Here is a 13,203-nt window from a genome sequence, read left to right as displayed (position 1 = left end):
GTCAGAGTCCAGCAAAGCGAACTAGTTTATGTGTCACAGTTGAAAAAGATTAAAAACTGCAAATCCTACAGAGCCAGGATGAGAATCCCATCCTGAAATCCTCATACATTTTTTCCATGGCAGCAGATAAGTGACTGTAATCAGTCCCAACCAGTTAGGGCATTCAGCACCTTCTTGCTGTGAGGTGAGATTCCTCCTCCTGTTGCCAAGACAACTCGAGAGATGCTAATGGTGGAAGTTTATTTGGCAGCCCTGCTCTTTACCACACTGTGGATATTAATAGAGAGCCTTTGGGCATTCATAAAACACTAAAAAATTTATTTTTTCCATTTTTTAAAGCAGGCATAACATACACATGAGTATAAAATGAACATTACTGTCCGTGGAAAATAAATAGTAGCATAAAAAAAAAGAAAAATTTGATTAAAAATAAGTGCCTAGATCAAGTGAAGGGTGGAGTCCAGACCAGGGAGAAAAGAAAGTGATTTGTGCTTTTTTGTGTGTGGTTTCTCAATTGCTGACTTTATGCAACATGAGGATTGTCCTGACACTGATTCTTCTTCACCAAGCAATATCCTGGAATTATTCAACCACTGAACAGAAGACAGAAATTCAGTGCTGATCCAGATTATAGCTACCTGCAAAAAAATCACAGTCAGCAGCTTGTCCATGTCCAGCACAGTAAGCAGCCCAGACTCACAAATGCTGTTAAGAATTCAAAGCCTACTTTTCATAAAATCATCATACAAACTTAGGATGGTCTGGGTTGTGATGGAATTTAAAGATGCTTTAGTTAAGCCAGCAAAATCTCACTGACAGGTCCTCAGCCACCAAAAACTCAGTGACAACATGTCCTCAGCCAGCAAATCCATGTTCTCAGTTCTTAGAGAAACACACTCTAGAAAAGAAGAGGTAAGAGATACTGTGGAGGACAAGAACAGCCCCTCCAGGGACTGCTGGGACCAGAGCACAACATCACTTTAGCACCACAAACAGACTGAAAGCTTTAACACCTTGTAGGGTCTTAATATAAAATCAATTGTAATATGACTTTTTTTGGTTTTTTTTTGGAAAGGCAACTTAAATTCAAGCTCTGCAAATGCATTAGGGTCTATAAATGCAGTAGAAAATAAATGTTTTAACTCCTCAAACAAGCTTCTAGCTGCTGAAAAACGCTGAGGTTGGAAACATCTGAAGGAGGATGGTTCTGTTCATACCTATTTTTCTTGTTACAGATAAGCTGACATTTCCAGGAACCAGGGAACCAGAAACACTTCCCTTTAGCAAGTTAGCCTTTCAACATTTTCTTTCTTTTAAATAGAGAAAAGGGAGGAGAAATTGGGTTAATGGATGGGTGTGCAAAAGAGACACAGGCATGGCTTTTTCTCTTCACTCTTGGGTGGCTGCTGAAGCCACTGCAACTTCCTTCATCCTGTTGTTGGGCAGCTTGGGAAGCCTGCTTGGGAATGACCTTCACCAAGATGTTCAAAGGCAACACACCTGGGTTCAGATGCTTGTTTAGTCATTGAAATGTGCAGGGAAATGTAACTAGATCCTCAGTTTGACCTTGAAAAATGAAATGCTTTGAAGTACAGGGTCTGTTTGACATCAGCCAAGCAACAACTGTGGCTGCTGGGCTTTCATTTGGTATTGTCTGGAGCTCTTTTGTCTTGCCAGATTTCCAGAGGACATTTATTTTCAAATCTCTTGGGCAAAGTAACTCATTTACTATTCCAAACACCTCGAAAGGCCACAGAATATAGTTCTGTGTTTCTGCCCCTGACATTAACAGATGAAACAATAATTGTTATCTTTAATAAGGACAAAGAGTTTTTTTCAGCTTTCAGTGAGAACCAGAATAATTCCCTTGTATTTGTCCTTGGATTTCTGAATGGTTTTCAGAGATCAGCATCCAAGTGATCACAGAGAGCTTGGGAAGCTCTCTCTTTTACACAAGGAAGGGAAGATTTTTATAGCAGGACTGTAAATAGTTATGGTAGCATTGGAATGGGGTATATTTAAATTTGTGGTTATTGTTTCATGCCAAATGTTTTAGTTGTATTTTAATACAGGCATCAAAACGTGTATGAAGGACAGGATTGCACACCACTAGTTTTATAGTTCATCTTTACAAGCTGCAAAGGTGACGAGTGTCCTCATATTATTTCTGAGTATTAATTTACCACTTCTAGAGGTGCCAAGAAATATCTGTATTATCAATAACACTGGATACCAACAGATACACAGCTTTGCAAAGAAATCACTGGGAAAAAATTAATTCAAGTACACAACCATCTTAAAAGCCTAAGTTCACATGTAAATCAGTGCATCCTGAAAACCAATAATTCCCAGAGAGACTGCATGTCCAGTTCACAGGTTGCTTTTAATGGTGTGTATTGCTTTTCCTTCTCCCTTGGACATTTTCAGTCTGGTCCTATGGATTCTGTAAGAGGCACTGAAGTGTCTCCTGCCTACCTGCTTGGCATACGTCCTTAGAAGAGCTTTCATCAGAGAGAAATTGCACATTTCCTCACAGTTTGGCTACTGAAGATGGGAATCCATGCCCTACTTAATTATCTTACAATATGCCCTACAAAACATACTCTAAGTTTTTCTGCCTATTTTCTCTGGTCTGTGGATCAAGCATTCTGAGAAAATTCTGCCTTGGACCAAGAAATTTGCAGTGGCCATTTGAGCTGAAGGAAACACTTCCTTTCAATCTTTAGGCTGAATGCAAACCTGTCTTGGTACTTGGGGGTATGGGTGAAACCAGTGGTATCCTTTTGCACATCTGAAATGTTACAGCCACCAAAAATGAGGCTTTTGCAACCCATTTTCCTAGCAGCACTCAAGTCATGAGCACCAAGTAACACACAGCAGCAAATAAAATCCCCACACAATTCAGCACTTTCTTTTTTTTACTGGGATGTTTTTTACTTTAGTCTGCCTAAAGTCTTGGGATAGCAGACTACAAATAAACAAAGCATGAAACTGCAAACAGCTCAGGTGTTTGAGGAAAGATGGGTGAAATTAGAATGAGGTCTAAAAGGAAGCTTTGCTAACAATTCTGCTTGGCATCTCCTACAGCTGCTGCAAAATACCCTGAGAAACAGCAACCAGCTGAACCTCTGCTTAGCCTTGGATTGCACTGCTGCTGCTCTGCTCTTTGGACACATGAACATCTGGAATCTGAATTACTGTCTTTTATTAAAAAAAAACACAAAAAAACCCCCAGTAACTAAACAAAGAATTCACACTTACAGATTTAGCAGGTAGTAACACATGCAGGTAACACATACAGGAAGCATTTATAGCTATAAAGGAGTGGTTAAAATACCTCTCATTTTAGGAAAGTGATAATTTGTTTTATTGCCTTTCCCTTGAACTAAGCTGAAGTGCTGAAGATTGCTGGAATGGTCAGTTAAAATGCTCCATTTTCAGTAGTCCCTTCTTTCTGTTCAGTACTTCTTTTAGTAATTCATTTATCCTGATATCCCAATGGTTCTCTAGCAGAGCTTTGTGAGGATGGAAGATTAATAAATTACTAGATTAATATATCATTTTAATGTAATTTCTTGTACATACATGCTCACGAGCACTAGCAAGCAGCAAACCCAAACTGGTAATAAGTTCTTTAGAATCTCCTCAGAGACCAGAGGTCAGGTTGCAAACTGAATTTCTAATGGGCTCAGTGCTACAAGACACACAAGTTCCAGTTTCATATTCACCAGTGCTCACATTCTCTGCTCCCAGCATAAGGATGGGGGAAGGAAGCCAAGAAGTCAGCCTTTAAAAGCCTGGCAGCAGCAGCAAAAAGTTGTCACCCATATAGAGGGTGGCAAAAAGCAATTAAAGTGGCAATTAGCACAACACAACAACCATCTCAGCGTTTACAAGTCAAGCTTCTGGGCCAGCAGAACAGGGATTTCCCCTGGGTCAGGATGCTGCTGTCGTACCCTAATAATCCCCTCCCCAGAGCATCCTCAGCCCAGCAGCACTTCCAGGCAGCCACTCCTTTCCTGCACTTTAAGGAAAAAAAGTCCTGGTTTGGGCCAAGATAAAGGTGATTTTCTGTCTTGTACTTCTGCTTTTAGCTAAGTCTCTTGTAAGTAGTTGCTGAAATTCACAGCAAGTTTCTCAGACAGTGTGTGCTTCTAGCACTGATAACACTTGATGTTTATAGTTACTGCTAGAGACTGGTGTGCAGAGCCAAGGACACTGCTCAGCTCTGAGGAACATTTTACGGTCCAGGAGGATAAAGAGGTCCCACCTGCAGCCCTCCTTTGGGGAGGAAGGGACAAGAGAGATGCCAGAATTGACCAAACAGAGGATTCCATCCCATACACCTCATACTCAGGATAAATTTGAGGCATCAGGAGGGCCAAGCCAGATTTCCTGCTTCCAGATTCCAGCTGCCTGCCCTTCCTGCCTTTCCTGCTTCCCTTCCTTCACTCAGCATCCTCGAAGGATTCCATTCATTCGTCTGCCTGTGCTCCTGATCCGTGCCAGCCCATATCTGTGTGTTCCTGCCTCCGGCTCCCGACTGCTGCCGACTCCAGGATTCCAGCCTGGACTTTCCCAGGGCTGCCCTGCAGCCTCGGTGGTGACATGAGAGTTATTGGGGGAGGAATGTGGTATCCATTTTCCTGTATATTTGTATATATTTAGTAATTTTTCCTATTTATCATTACTGTTTCATTAAAGTTGTGTAGTTTAGTTTCCAACCCATAAGTCTCTCTCCCTTATTCTCTCTCCTTTCTTTATCAGGGAGGAGAGAGAGATTAATAGAGAGCGTCTGTCACTCTGTTTAAGTGCCAGGCCAGTGTTAAACTGTGACAAATAAAACCCCAAGAAAACCAACCAAAACCCCAACAACCTAAAAAAAATGTGTCTGAGCACTTGCATTTCTCCATAGGCCAGGTCTGCTGGAAGTCATCAGATGTCGCACAACTCCATAGCTAATCACGAAGCAGAGCTAGCTTTTGGGTTTAATTGCACACAGAATAGAAAACACAAAATGAAATCATTTGTCTACTTCTTTGTTCCCAGGCCAGTTGTCCTCAAATAAGCATTTTCCAAGGGACCAAAAGATGAATGGAGTGCATTAATTTGGGTGTCTCCTTGGCACCACCAGGGATGTGGAGGATGGAGCCAGGATTGGTGCTCTGGGCTCTGTGTTAAATGTAAGCATGGCAGCCACTGCTGGCTGAAAATGACTTTTATCAACTAGAGGGTGCATTTCTGTGCATTGCTAATATACACAGCTAATTACACTGAGCTGGAGTTGCCTAATGTTCATTTCAACATGATTTGGTGAATGAAGTTTCAGAACATTTCAACACTGGCTCAGGGTACTCAGGGGATGCTGGGTTTGGGGAATCAGGAAAAAATGGAAGCACTGACTCCCACAATATGTATTAGAAAGAAAAAATCATTCCTTCATGCTTCAAGCTAGAGATTGCTACTGATTTCATCAATCTGAACATCTTAGTGTACCATCACAATCACTACATTTTAGTGCCCAAACTCTTCAAGAAGTACTTTTGCCATTTGTGTGTTTTATAGGTCCCATTTATTTCTTTGATAACAGGAAAAAAAAAAAAAAAAAAAGAATCCTGTAGCTACTGACAGAAATGTTAACTGGAGTGCCTTGTTCAAGGACATTATTCCTCTAGACAGCTTTTCACAGTAGCAATATAATAGGATATTGACTGTATATGAATTAATGGAAAGAATAAAGGCCAGTTGTGACCAAATCATTGAACTTTGCTGATTCAGCTCCTGATCAATACCATGAATTTAGATTCCCGAGGAGAAACCCTTGACTTTTTTTTTTCTTTCCCTCCCACACTTTCTGTCTCTATCTTTTCCCTTTTGGTCTCTTATCTCTCAGCATTTCAAAGGAATCCCATCATGGTCCTATGCAATGAAAGGGAGGCAGTGAAATTGTGAAAGGTTACCAAATTGTAACTTTTATATAAAACGTGTTATTGTGTTGCTGAGAAGAGACTTTGCAGTTATTGCAAGATACTGGAGAACTGTGAGTGAACTTTGGAGCACTCACCCTCTTATTATCAAACTAACAGCAAACACTATCCTTTCATCTACTGCTCTCTGCCTGGGCTGACATCTTTCATGTCCAGCCAAGCTGTCTGATTCTCAGCTCCAGGCACCCTCTCAGAAATGCTCAGCTATGTATTTTTGGATTACTGGATTCTGGAAAATATCATTTCTATCTGCTGATAGTGAATAAAACGGGAGGGATTTTGTTAGATGCCATTGTACATGTAATGATGTACTTAACTATTAGAAAAATCATCACATCTAATACTGAAAAATACAATTTTTCCCATTGTTTTCATGCAAGCCAGAGAAATCCTAGAGCTGATATGATTTAAGAATGATTTCACTATGATTTAAGAAATCCTCTATCCTCTAGATCATGACCTGTGCGTGTGACTGTGCACAAGTCATTTTGGTTGCCAAGGGGAAAAGCCCAGGAGAACATGTGCAATCCTAAAAAGATTCAGCAGGATTTATTTATTATTCCAAGGATTTATTTATTTATTCCTTGTTTATTCAAAAGGAATAACGTGTGCTCCCATTAACCGGGCACTCCACACTTGCTGACAAGGAAGAAGACTCTTCCTGTGCTTAGTTGTATCCTTTCAGTCCCAGAGTGCAAGGAACCATCAGGTTCCTTGTTTTTCCTCTCCACTGGAAATGAGGAACTCTGAGCAATTCCCTGAGTGGTCTTTCCACTTTGGACTGCTGTCTACCTCAAGTTTACAAAGTGTTACTGGATAATGAAAATGTCATCTAATGTGAGGCAGCCTGGTGCCACTGTAATACCAGTAATAAACAGCAATAACTCAGCATATAACCTAATGGCTTTTTTTCTTCTACAAATAAAATCACTGGCAAATTCTTCTAATAGGGTTCAAAAAGAGAGGAGAAAATATATAGTGGTTCATATATTTTCATAATTAGTCTCAGGATGAGCTGCAAACACAGCCTGATTACCTGATGAAGTGAAATAGATCTCTTTATAAAGTGTGACCTGCAGTTACTGGAGTCCAAACTGGAGCAGATTCCCTATGCATACAACAGCTTGACATGAAGAAATTCCTTTTAATGCATTTTAGTCCAAACCTCTTACTCATTTTGCACAGAATTAATAACTCTTTGGAATAAACCAGAAGAAATGGAAGAGGATCTTTCACACAGAATACCCCATAGCATATGTGTGTTTTTAATTAATATTATTGTAAATAGAGCTATAGGTGCAGTTCACTTGGAAGCTAATGGCTCTGCCCACATCACACAGTTGAACTAAGAATTTATTTATGTACAAACATCCATATGTTAAATTCTACTGGTAGGTCTTTCCTTTCTGTCCTGTTTATCTGAAATAGCTCCCAATCTCTAAGTGCAAGAATCAGTCATATGGAGGGGCAGGGAGAGATGCTCCAAGTATTTTGGCATTCTGTTTTGGGTCAGAAAAAGTTGATTTTATAAAACATTATGCCAGGCACATGCAGGGAGTGGCATTTTTCATTGAACGTGCTGCTTTCTCTGTCTATGTTTGGGAGGGGGTGAAAGCAATTAGTGCAGTTTGAATCCAAAGGCAGATGCTCAGACAAGATGTGCCATGCCCTCTTCCCATGCTGCTGGGAATTCACTATCAGGAGCTGTGTTCAAGGATATTTGTTTCCTAAAGCTGAGGATGTGACAAAACTCATCTGTTGACATAACTTGCACTGATTTCATGCACACAATTCTCCCTTTAAAACGAAAATACTGCTATTTGATTTGAATAGAGGAGAGGAAAGTTGAAGGAAACAAAACTAAGAGAATTATTGCTCCTTCTGTGGACTTCCAGCCAAGGCAAGTCAGGGAATTTTCTAGGAAACACTTCTTCTGACACTCAGGTGCCCACAGTCAGTCATCCTGGGTTCTTTTCCCATCTGAAGTCCTTTCCACAGAGTGATTCACATGACCTGATCTCTACAGCTCCATTAGGGTGATGTGTATCAGGACACAGAAGGTCTATTTCTCTTCTAGCTTGAGTAACTCTTTCAATCTAAGAATTGAAGATGTTGTGCTTGGTCAGACAAAGCCAAGCTTTCTCTGTGGAAGAGTGGTTATCATTTTTCCTCTATCCCAAGAGAAAATGCATCACAAGGACCTCCATAGGTCCTCATTATCACCTCAGAGCACGATTTCCAGAGGGCTTGGGTGGGTATTTTAGAAATGTTTCCAAATGCTTTTCCTACCTTATGACAAGGTCAATATTCCTGGTTTTGCAATCAAGGCTTCACACTAAGATTAATTCACTCCTGGTTTACTCTTCTGAGTATTTTATCCCTTCCTGAACATTACATTAAGTGAGTGTTTAGTGCCCCTTTGGCTTTTGTGGGGCTGCAGGGGGGGTGTGTGAGTGCCAGGAAAGTTTCTGAGAGCACAGGGAGCTGGCTGGACTTCTCCTGGGCTTGTTTTTTAGGGACAAACTGCTCCATGTCATCATCTGTGCTCTCTGCTCTGGCATCAATCTATGAGAGTGTCAAAATCCAGCCCTTGCTAATTAATAGTATTTGTTGAGAGCCCAGTACTGAAGGCACAAGAGAGAACCAGGATATCATAGCAAAAAAACCTTGCTGCTGGTAAAATTCCCCACTGATTGCACGTTGCAAGCATGCAGGAAAAAAGGTGAAAAGGTTTTGTTTCATCTGTGTGATTTAGGAGACAACACACAGTAAGTAAAACCCCAAAGGGAGTCTGGCTGATACAGAGGTGGTGCTGGGCTGAAAGATTCCTCAACAAGTTCATCTGTCCTGATGATGCCTACATAAAGACCTTGCAGTTATTCCGGTGTTATTGCTTCCATGAAATACCCATCAGTAGAAAACATGAGAGCAAATAAGAAACAAAGAGAGATTAAACTCAACAGCAAGAAGTTAGAGAAATTGAGAAGGTGGGAAAAACAATAGGACATTTTAATTGTATTTTCTTTTCACTTTCTGTAAATCTGCATCTTCTCGAAGTGGTAAGAGGGGGAACAACCAGCAGAAAGAGAAAAGTGATGAGAACAAAAGAGACCTCCAAAACTAATGCTCCCACTGTCCTGAAACCCCAGCAAAGCAGCCATTTGTTAAAGGGACTTCAGATCTCCCCTTCCAAACCCCCTGCCTCTCAGTGAGAAAAGCAGATTTCAGTGGGGTGAGAAATGAATCTTCCTTGTTTTGCTGGAAGGAAGATGATTTGCAAACACAAATGTTATCTTTTCTCCTCTAAAACCACTCTTCTGCTGTAACACCTTGGATTTGGCTTACTCCTAAAAAGCAGTAGAGAATTTACTGAGGGGAAAAAAAAAAGGTGGTAAAAAATGTTTGCTATTTCAAATAATACAAAGCTGTGACCCAGCAAAAGCTGACTCCAGTCATCTTAGTCATTCCTCAGCTCTTAATCCTTAAATCAGTCTCAGCTCTTAACTCACCATGTCATGTAGGCTGGCAGAAGTTTATTGGCCTTGTCCATTTAAGAAGCAGAATTTTAGGCTGAAGGCACACAAGACAACAAGGAAACAGAACAAAAATTCAGTATGGGCAGGGAAAAGCTAGGCAAAAATCCAAGGTATTTTCTCATGAAACAATATTGCCCTCAATCCTCAGATCCGTGAAATGAAGTGGATTTACTGCTTTGAATAGTTGTTATTTTACACCTCCAGGAATAATCCTGAACACTGAGCTATTTTTGATTCCTCCATTTTCTTTAAATAATTGCAGTTGTAGAGAAGATGTGAATATGCCAGTGCTATGCAAGGGAATCTGAAATTTGAGGTAGATTATGTATTCCCAGTGGAGAACATTGCTATTGATTTATTCAAAATGCAACCAATCATTATAAGTCAAGGACCCTTAGAAACATGAGAGCACTGAATTAAAATGTCAATTTTTTTTTGTCCTTCAGAAGCAGAAATCAGCCATCCATCTATTCCTATGTATGACCTGGATTAATATACACAAGCTTTATATTTAATAATGTGCTTTAACGAAGGCAGTGGCCTTGTAGGGCTGTTAACTTGTTTTGCCACTTCCCCAAGCAGCACTGGTTCTGTCTCCACTGTTAAAAAAAGCCTTTATTTTCTAAGGAAGGAAATAGGCATTTTTTATTTCACATGCAAAGATTCTATATAGAGAGAAGAGTGTTTAGCCTGCTCTCTATTTAAGTGTATATTTAGCATATTTGTACAAGGGGAAGAGTGAAGCCATGGTGACTGTACTAATTTAAGCTTTTTTAAAACATTATGGTCAGTTTGCTGACTTCTGCTTTACTTACAGAAGGGATTAGTGCCCCAGGTGTGACACAGATATGATTCAGGTGTTGAAATCTTGAATAATGGTCATCAAAACCTTGGCTTATCTCTTGAGGATCTCCATATCATTTTCTCAGAAGAAATACCAGGCACAGGCTGCTTTCAGAGCCTTCTCACTCATCTCTAGGGCTTATGTCAAATGAGGAATATGCAGAAGTTTTAATGATCATAAAGGCCTGGAAACTAATGCATATTCTGGAGGACTTTCCCCAGGAGATCTGGTAGCATTTTAAAATCAATCAGGTAAGAAGCTAACTAGCTAGTCTTTGGAATTTGACTAAATTACAAGTATTTTTTTTACCTTCTGCTAACAACTCTCACTTTTCCTAAGTTAGAATTATACATTAAAGCTTATTTTGAATTATATTGTAGTGCTTAATTAGGTTTTTGCATTGATTTTATTTAGTACCTCTGATTTACATTTGTAAAGAGTTTTGTTTGGTTTTCCAAATGTTGGTTTTCCATATTGATATGATAACATTATTAAGAGATTTCCAATCACTTCCAGTTTGGTACATCAGAAATGTTATTAGTTTTTAAAATTGTCTCATAAATGTTTGGTCTCACCTTCAAATGCTAGATATTTAGGAGGCTGGGTTTGCTTTTTCAAGTACATTATTATGAAACATACTAAATCATAATTAGAATTTTAGTCTAATATATTAGTCTAGTGGTGCTGCTTAACTGTTCTGGCAAATGGCTCTGCTGTTGTCTTAGGTTTTCAATGGACAGGACCTCAACTTAATGAACTTCTCATAAACCAGCTGGGAATTCATAAAATTATTTTTCTTCTGTATTTCCTAGGTAATGTTCTGGGGTTCTGTGAAGCCAAAGCCTCCTTTTGGTCCAAAAAACTTAAATTGGACAAGACTGAGCTGGCAAGGGCTGGCTGGAGACTGGGCCTGCCCTTAAAGCCTACCTGGATCATTTGCCCTCTCCACTTCCCAAGGACAAGGAGGCTGCAGACATGTGGCACTTCCAAAGCCACCTGCATGGATGGCCCTAGGGGACAGATTTCTTGGCTCTGGTTTTCAGAGAGCTGGGGTAACCAGATTCACTCAGCTTAATTTCAACACAAGTGGCTCCTTTTCCAGAGGTTTTCACTACTGGTGATATATACTGAACCAGACATCCATCTTCTCTTGGCTGCTATTCAGAAGCATAATTGTTTATACAAAAGAATTATTTAATTATTTTCCCCCCCTGTGATTTCTTTTAAGGATTCCTTTCAGCGTATTTAGAGACAAGGAAAGCAAATGATGCTGACAGCTATTGGCCTACAGAGGTTAATCTCTTTTAAATGAAATGTAAGGCCAAACCTTTCTTGTTAACTATAAAATATTATTCCCACAAGTTTTGCCTTTTTTCAGTCTTAAATATCAGGTTTTCACTTGCTGAAAACCCCTATTCTGCAGAAATCTTTTGCATAGCTTGTGATATTGCATACACTGATCTGTTGTTATCCACCTTGTTCATTTAGAGCTGATCATGCTTCAAGCAAATTCCTCTGAAAGATTTTGTACTGCAGGGTCCAAAGGGCTTTCTTGTTCATTTCTCAGAATTATCTCCTATGGCTTCTGTGTAATGCTCTTACCAATTCCGTGTTCCTAAATAATCCTAAAACCCATGTTGGGATTCCTTTGCTTATTTAATTATACATAAAGTTTTGAGGAATTATGCTCAGATTTTTATAGGGAGATCATTATATAGCATGCATTTTGTTCCTCCCTTTTCAGATACTGGATGTCTCGAGGATAAGATGTGAAGACACTACAAATCAGAACAATTTCAGTACTGATCAGACATAAAATAAAAAGAGGATGGGCTGTCTGAAATAGAGGAACTGATGCTACAGCAGTTAGGCAATAGATGTGCATGCACTTCAGCTCTAGGGAGACAACCAAAATGCAGTCCAGAAGAGGGAATTCCCATTCTAAATTACTAAACTTACATTTACATACATCCTCACACTGTATGCACTCCCAAGCTGCAAATTCTTCACTTCTTATTCACTCTTTTTAATACAGACAATTCCCTATAACTGCAGGAAGGGATTTGTACACGAGGCCTTCCATATGTCTGTGTGCAGGGCTGAATGAGCTGGGAGGGAGAAATCCCTTTTACTTGGGAGGTGGGCACTTTCAGAACAAAACCACTCAAAGAACTCAAAAGAAGGACCCCTAAAAGCATTATCACTGGGCCAGGAGAGAACAGAGCCTTTTACAAACACCTCTATACAAAAGCCTAGGAAAGCTCATCAAGATACAAAATAATAACTAAATAACCAAAAAAATACCAATGCCAGAAAATATTCAGCACCTCAAAGGTGTAGAACTTCCACTTCATCTGCACATATTCTCTTTTAATACTTAGCTGTGCATTTTAACCTGCTCTGGTCATTATGTTTCAGTGTGAACAGTGTGCTTTTGATTGATAGGTGGAGCTGACTCTGTTAATTAGGATTTTGACCCCACTTCCTTCTCAGCCAATGACAAAACTCATATTGACTTCAAGCAGCATAGGATAAAGCTTTAAAGAATTAGCTTTATTGTATTGATATCAAATAAATGGCTAATACCTAGGCACTGCTGAAAGATGTCAGTATTCATGGGAGACACTGGGACTCAAAGATGCCTTGCATTTTCCTACACAGGCTTCAATTTCAAATTTTTAATATATTCTACACTGAGAAGACACCTGCTTTCCCAACCCATAGCTTTGTCATTAGAAATGAGCTGATTGTCTAATGAACTGAAGCAATTTTACAGAGCTATGTTCCCTTTCTATAGCTGCACTCTCCAAACTATCATGTGAATCTTCTTCCTGGC

The sequence above is a fragment of the Calypte anna genome, chromosome 7 (assembly GCF_003957555.1).
Source record: "Calypte anna isolate BGI_N300 chromosome 7, bCalAnn1_v1.p, whole genome shotgun sequence".
Taxonomy (NCBI): Eukaryota; Metazoa; Chordata; class Aves; order Apodiformes; family Trochilidae; genus Calypte; species Calypte anna.
The sequence above is the reverse complement of the archived record's forward strand: the minus strand, read 5'-3'. Positions refer to the sequence as shown.